The 7,808-nt window shown below is 42.8% G+C and overlaps 1 long non-coding RNA gene across 1 annotated transcript; it reads left to right on the forward strand.

Moving 5' to 3' along the window:
• Positions 1-5,920: 5,920 nt before the first annotated feature.
• On the forward strand, positions 5,921-7,580 carry LOC122174599 (uncharacterized). Its single transcript, XR_010601541.1, has 3 exons — positions 5,921-6,159; positions 6,377-7,203; positions 7,365-7,580. It is a non-coding gene; the product is annotated as an uncharacterized LOC122174599 (long non-coding RNA).
• Positions 7,581-7,808: the final 228 nt, after the last annotated feature.

The raw sequence follows: 7,808 nt of genomic DNA on the forward strand, positions 1-7,808 counted from the left end.
ATTTTTCTATGCACGCAAGCAATGTACAGTCTTTGAGGAAGTGCTGTATTGTTAAGCTTTCTGTGATGTCCATTCTTTTGGAGGAACTGTGGCAAGCAGCAAGAGTTTGTCCGACTTAATTTCCAGCTAGAGTCAATTCTTGGGGCTGCATAGCTTCCTGAGAAGACAGGACTGGTATAGGTGTTTGAGCTGCGAGTTCTGAAAGAAGTATTTGTGTGTGTGCTCATTGTGACCACCAGAGTTCTGGACTGGTGTTTCAGAATGTAAACAAAAAAAAGTTACACTAAGAATATACCTAGACTCAAGTCAGTTTCACAGTGATAATGCAAGGCCCTCAGTTCTGCTACAGCTGGCCAGAGGGGTGATAAAAGTTTGGACTAACTGATTTGTTATAAAACAAGCACTGATACAACAAACCTATATCCAAAGCTTGATGTAAACCAAACCCTTGCTGAGGCAAAGTTAACTTTTATTTTATTTATCATGTTTGTGAATCTCTGCATTTCCCGTCTTCATCTGGACTCATTAGTACCCAGATAATGTGCTTTCAGCTTCAGAAAAACAAAAAAAACATTGCATAGTTTGTGAGGCTGAACTTGAAAGATTTCCAGGGTTAGGAAATTGGAATTGGTGTACACAGTTGTAACTCTATGGGCTCTAGGTCAGCCAGAACATATGACGCAAATGGTGATATGGATTAAATTTGTGTTTTCATGACTGTGCAAAATGAACATAATGTTACAGGTCAAGGATTCTGAAGAAGAAATTGTAGTAAGAAAAGTCTTTATACGAGGATAGCGCCTGTTTCTGATCTTGCTCAGATTGGTTTTAACACTGGTGAGGCTCCATTGACTTAATTGGACTTACAGTTTATTAGAGCTGGTTGAAGTTTTTCCAAAAAGGTAGGGTTTCATCAAACCAAAATCCTCATGGGAAAATGTCACTTTTGATAACTTTTTCCTTGGAAAATTAAAAGTAAAAAAAAAAAATGTTTTGCTTCATATTGTGACTTTTGCTTTCAGGGGCACGTGCAAGGGGGGGGGGAAGTGTAGCCCCCCCTCCAAAAAAAAAATCATCTCCACCACTGTCCACAGCTTCTGCCTCGGCCCCCGCCCCAGGATTCCCTCCTCAGAACTCCTTCTCTCCCCTTTCTGCCAGGGTTGGAGTCAGGCTGAGTGCGGCTGAAGAGACATGCCTGGGAAAGGCACTGCAGCTCCTTCTCCCACTGAGCCCCATTAAATGGTGCCCAGAGCAGGGAAGGTTGGCTGACAGCAGAGTTCTGCAAGAAGGGGCCCAGGAAGCCTGCTGAGCCCTGTCCCTTCCTTCCCCACAGCCTTCAGTAAGTGTTTGGAGCCCAGGACAATGGGGGGAGACAGCGGGGTGCTGGAGGGATGGGTGGGGAGCTCGGGGAGGCAGCGGGAGCCAAGGGGGTGGGGAAGGCAGAAGGACCTGGGGACTTTGGCTGGGAGGCTGGTGTGTAAAGTGCCTCCCCCAAAGTAGTCACATTTAAATCCCTGTGCACGCCCCTGTTTGGTTTGATGTTTAGATTGTGCTCCCCCTGTTTCTCTCCCTTTTATACGCCCCCACAGTTTTTCACATGTGGAAAGAGTGTGTGTGTAGGTGCGGGGGGAAAGTAGAGTGACAAGGTACAAGAAGAAATATTGTATCCCTATGCACACTTTCTCTCCCCTTTCTATTCCTCCTGCCTTTCTGTCTCCTTCCAGTAGAATAGATGGTAGCAAATATTTTTAAAGGGACACAGGGATAAGTGGGTCTAATGCCCCCTGGCGTACAACCTGGATTGTGGGATACTGTGCCCCCTTTTTCTCTCTGGATCAGGGTACCTCTCATACTGCTCTGCTCGTGAAAAAGCAGTTGCTTCAGGCTTCTCTCTCACAACCATTAGCACCCAAAGTTACATGCAGGCTCTCAATGCCTTTCATGAACTACACACAGGGAGTCACCAGCAAATCCCCCCAGCCTTGCACCCCAGAAATGTACCATCTTACACTACTCAAGCCCAATGAACAATGCAAGCTCATTAATTGGTTTGCCACTTCATCAAAGGATAGTGGACATGCACCAGTCTTCGTAATCTGAGCAGATTCCCCAAGACTTAGGACAAACTCACTGGTTAAGATGAAACATTAAAATAAGTTTATTAACTACAGAAAGGTAGATTTTACATGATTATAAGTGGGAGGCATAAAGATCAGAGATGATTACATAACAAATGAAAAGTAAACACACATTCTAAATCCTAAACTTTATCTGACTAAGCAATAAGTGTCCCTTATTTTATACCCTCAGGTCACGTGCCTGGAAAAATACTGGCTCAAACATGGAGTCAAGTATCACATCTCCTGATACCTTGCTGAGTCACGGAGTTAGCCCCATTGTATGGAGCTTGAGCAACTGTCTCTTATTGAATTGTATATCTCTTGTTTATAATTCCCCTGCTAATCACTGGCTGCGATGGTCACTTAACATCCGTCTGAGTGTGAGTCACCTCTTTTTTGCCACTGGAGACCTAGCTGTGGCATCTCCCAGGCACACAACATATTTCAATAACAATCATATAACAAAATCTCATAACTCCACATACAATGATGATATACATATTTTGACAGAAGTGAGTTTCAGTCAATCATGACTTGCCATATAATACCTTACAAGGCATTCTTTGTACAAAATATATCATAATCATATAACTGTAGTGAATATGTGGGTACAGGGTGTTATTTGAGGTACAGTGTGTCACAGAGGGGATCCCAGAAATCCAAAAACGGAAACCCAAAAACTTTAGTATTCAAAAAACAAAATTATAATGGGAAACAAAACACTTTTTTTTTCAATTTCTTGGTGAAAATTGAAAATTTTCAACATAAATATTGAGCTTGAAAAACTTGCACAGAAAAAGATATGGCTTTTTGGGTTTTTTTGCCAGTTCTGCTCCTGATCAGAATCTGACCAACAGTTTAAGAGGAGGAACCTGTTTTCATACATCAGCCTTGCAAAATGTCACCTGCCTGCAGGAAGTAAAATAGCAGTAGTTTTTTTTCTCATATGAAGGATGCATGAGTAGCTTTTATACCTCTGATGGCAAATTTCTATCTGTTATGGAAGGTGTCTGCTTTTGTGATTGTACCCATCTTCAGCCTTCCATGAAAAGGTCAGAGCTAGTTACCATACTTCTTCCATTTATGTACTGGAAATCAGAGTCAGAATTTGTACCACCATTTATGTCATTGTTGTAGTTGGCCTAAGAGGTCCATGTAGACTTCATCTGGTTGCTTAATGCAATGGGATCTCTGAACCTCTTGAAGTTCACCCATAGGCACTGGCCAGTGGCCACCCCACAAGTTTGCTTGAATGACCAGATAAGATTAATCTGACACGCTGTGGTAGCAGCTCCCTCAGCTACCATCACAGTAACCCCCACATGGCTCAGCGAGCTGTTCCTCCTACCACCAGTTCCCTTGATACCTTGTGGAGAGAGAACAGCAGGTCCTGTTGTGCTGGGAGCTGAGTTCTGCATGGAGTTCTGCTGGCTGGTCTGTTCAATTCCTGACTGAGTCACTTGGCTTTTGTTTTGTCAAGGTTGGTGTTTGCTTCTCCCCATCTCCACCCAGCATGGATGGAGAGAAGAATGGTCTCTCCCTCTTCTGCCAGAAGACAATTGCATGACTTGCTGTAAAATCCTGCCCTACCCGGTGTGTCAAGTAGAGGGACTGGAGGGCACAGAGCCCTTGTTGCTACAGGAGCACATCCACAAAACTAGATGCAGCTGTGAGATAATCCAGGCAGTATCCATCCAAGGTAACATTCCAGGTGGGAGGCACAAAGCAGGGGCAGGCAGTTCTGTAAGGTAAATGCTCCAGTGAGACTATCCGGTGAGAAGAATGGTAATGAGAAAACACCTGGGGTAAACAGTTGAACAATTTATCTGAATCAATGAGCAGTGCAGAATGTTTGGTTGCCTTACTGGAGTTGGGATATAGTAGAAAAACCTATGAGGAGTATACATTTCAGGAAAAGACATTAGGTGGTACTTTCAAAAAGTACCCAAGGGAGTGAGGCACCAAATCCTGTTCCTCCACTAAAAGGTCTTACAGCCACAAAGCCAGCTCCCTAGCTGGTATAAATTGGCATAGTTCATTGACTTCAATGTAGCTGTGCCAATTTATACAAGCTGATACTGTGACCCACAGAATTACTTTGGTTCTCTCTCCTCTTCTCCCCATCCTACTAGCACAATTTACTTTTTCCTAGCAGTTCGACCTGTGGAAACTTTCACTTATGTGGTTTCTGTCTCAAAAATAAGAGGTTGTTTTGGGCAGATGTTGTTGTTTTTTTTGTTTCTTTTTCCACTGTGACTGCACCTCTCCTTGGTTAAGTGAGCATCTCTCTCCTTTCTTGTGAGTAGTTTAGACAGTCGCTGTACTGGTCTCACATGCCTAGTTTTTTTCCACCAGCAAATACCATTTCTAAATGTCTTTAAGCTGGATCCTGCCAACACTTGTTCATGTGAGTGGTTCCATTGACTTCAGTAAAATTACTCCATCTTCAAAGGAGTTCTCAGGGAACCAGTCCTTTGTGACTAGTGAAAAACGCCTTCAGGTGCCAGTATAACCCCTGCCATTAGACTCAGTTTTCCAGATGACTCTCCTGGAAATCTAATGTAAGCTCCAAGATTTCTACATTTAGCTTGGTAATTTTAACCAACATTTCATACGAGTTCTAGAAAACAGGCTTGTAAATTCAAATGCTCTTTGTAGACCACCAATGTAGATATGTTTTTTCACTGTCTAGTCCCTATTCAAGAAAAAAAATCTAACTCAAGATTTCTAATTTCTTTAGTAATTCCCACCCCCATATGTTTTTGGTTTTTATATCAGACTGTGCCATTAGAAATACTGCGGTGGAGGGGTGTGTGTAAAGCAATCAGAGGTGATGAAAAACTTAAGTATAATGTAGCCAATGAATTTCTATGAAGCTGTCAAAAATGCCCAGACGAATGCAGAATTTTAATATGAATATTGTGTGCTTAACTAAACAATTCTATATTTTCACTATGACCTAAACCCCTTCTATGTTTACCTTAGATTTACATAGTCATCAAACACTGAGGGACCTCTTAAAATCATGTATTATGGGCTGCAATATATAATTATCAGCATTTCACATACAATCGCCTAATATATAACTGCAAAGGGGGAGTGTTGGCTCCCCAGTGATTGAGGTTAGTAAGAAACCTGTCAAATATAGCACATGGTATTAAAGCTGACAAGTAATGCTTTTTTTGAACATAAAGTCTCCAGATGTGCTTTTAGAGTGGCTTATTTTAATCATCCCTAGCACACTAGGTCTTTGAATGCTTAACGTGATTTTCGTTTGTAGTAGTACAATAACAATTCTCTGTGTTGCATTGTCACTTTTGGGAACTGGAAAGTTAAATATATTAATGAGTTTACTCGATGTGTTGCAGATCCACCTGGGAATATCTCAGCATCATGAGCTGTCATTCTGTGGGACTGAACAGCTAAGACAATTTTAAGCCTATCTTAGAGCAGGGTGAACTCTAAAAAGTTCATAGGAGTTTGATTTGGTTTAGAATTGGAATCGGACCTACCTAAAAGACAAAAGCTCCGAGGTAGAAACATTGCTTTACATTTTACATATATCATTTTTATTCATATTATAAAATCTCAAAGTGAACATCCCAGTTACACAAACTCCACACATCTATCATATCCCTCATGTGCATGCATCAGTTGTCCTCATGGTGCTCTAATTTTACCTCCTTTCCCGTAGACCAAAAGATAAATCAGTGCAGTGCCACAGCTACATCAGATATATTAATTTACACTGTAAAGAAGATTAAACCAGTCTCTGATTTTTTTTCAGGTGCTGGGACACGCAAAAGAACTGCACCTGAACCTGCCATGGAGCATGCCACAAATGCGCTGCCTTCAGTAACAGAGACAATGGAACTACAGCCACCTCAGACACACAGTTCGGCTTTCCCCTGGGAAGGACAGTCAGACTTCAGCTTTAATTTATTAGTCTCTAAGGTGTCCAAATACTCCTGTTCTTTTTGCAGATACAGACTAACATGGCTGCTACTCTGAAACCTGTCAGAGTACATGGGCATTTCAGGTACAAACAGCATTTCCAATAAGCATGCATATCCTGTATGTCCCATCATATTGCTGTCTTGGTGTCTCATGATCCAGACATAGTCTGAGAGTGGCCAAATTCATCTTTGATACAATGGGAAATCAACAGAATAAACACCAGGAATAAAATTGGCCCAATATTTTTATCAACCTCATTTTTGTGCTAATCTTCTCACTTGTGGCTTTCCACCATTCAGGTTTATCTCTTCAGTGTGGATCATATTCTTCAGGCCAAGCAGCTTCTCAGAGGATACAAACTCCCTGCCTCATCCAAGGAGGACAACCTTTGGCTTCAGAAGTGGCTGGCATGGTGCATCAGCATGTTCATGTGTCTTGTACTTCATTGCAAGGCTTTGCAACTCTCCCTATGCATCTTCCAGAAGCAACAGACTTTTTTGATCCTGCAACAATGGCTTCACTCACGACCTTCAGCCCTACATCCCATTACTTTATTGAGAAGCTCCTTTCTTGGTCAAGCAACCCATTCCCTGTGCAGCCGCCCCAAACTCCTGTAGTCTCTGTGGTTGCTCCTTTCCAAGAGCATCCCCTGACTTCCCCATTGGAGACATCTCCTCCAATTCCTAATGTAAGGCACAAATCTTTACCTTCAAACTTGAGTGACAACACTGGGCTAAAGGGTGAAGAAGGCTGTGAGTTTGGACTACTTAATGGCAGGTGAGGAGGACCCTCCAGGAATAGAGCACCCAATCTCCCAAATCATTGACAGATGTGGGGCCTCGACCTTCTCTAGAGCTACATGTGCAGAGTTCCAGAGCCCCACTAGCAACTTTTGTACAACACCAGCCCCTCGACAGGTGGATGTGCCAGATCTTCTGGCTGTGGAGAAACAGAAAGGAGCAAAGTCATAAAACCAATCAGAGGATGTTGTCCTTGATGTGTGCAATAAAAGAGAGGCAGAAGGGTATGCAGGCAGAGCAACAAGCACTTCTCATGGTTTTCCAGGATATCCATAAAGAGTCAGTTAGCAGTGGTCAGTCCATCCACAAAGACCTACCCCAGTTTGGTGAGTATTGCAAATGTTTTCCTTTTACCAATAAGATGTCACCCTGCCAGCCAGTCAGGCCTTTCCTAGGAATGGGAGAGCATTTCCTGAGATACTTGGCAGCTCTGAGCAGCAGGCCACAAATGGTGTACCACCAGTTTCCCTTGTCATGTCCTTCCCAGATGGATCTTGCTCCCCTTCTTGTTCTCAGCGCAGAGGACCACAAACGAGGGGGTTATCTCCAGAGTCTCAAAGTGAACATCTCAGAATCTGGTAATGTCTCTGCCCTTCCTTCTCTGTGCTTGTCTCATAGGTTATCTGTAATGTAGCATGTCTGCCCACTAGGATTACATCTCTGCTGCCTTTCATACAGTGTATTTTGGAATGTGTGTGTGAGAGCATCCTATTTATCAGGAAGTTGTTCAATGGATCCCTGCTGATTTGACCGCTTCCTGTTCTCTTCCCACGTCCAAGTCCTTTGTCAATCCCTCAGCCCAGACATTTTGGCATTGGTATATGTTTCTAGAGCAGCAGAACACCACATTGTGTAGAACTGAAAAGATGCCAATTTGGCAGTGGGAAGTGGTTACAAAATCATCTGGGTGAAGGGGTCTATAAACCAGCCG

Source organism: Chrysemys picta, chromosome 1 (genome assembly GCF_011386835.1).
Source record: "Chrysemys picta bellii isolate R12L10 chromosome 1, ASM1138683v2, whole genome shotgun sequence".
NCBI lineage: Eukaryota > Metazoa > Chordata > Testudines > Emydidae > Chrysemys > Chrysemys picta.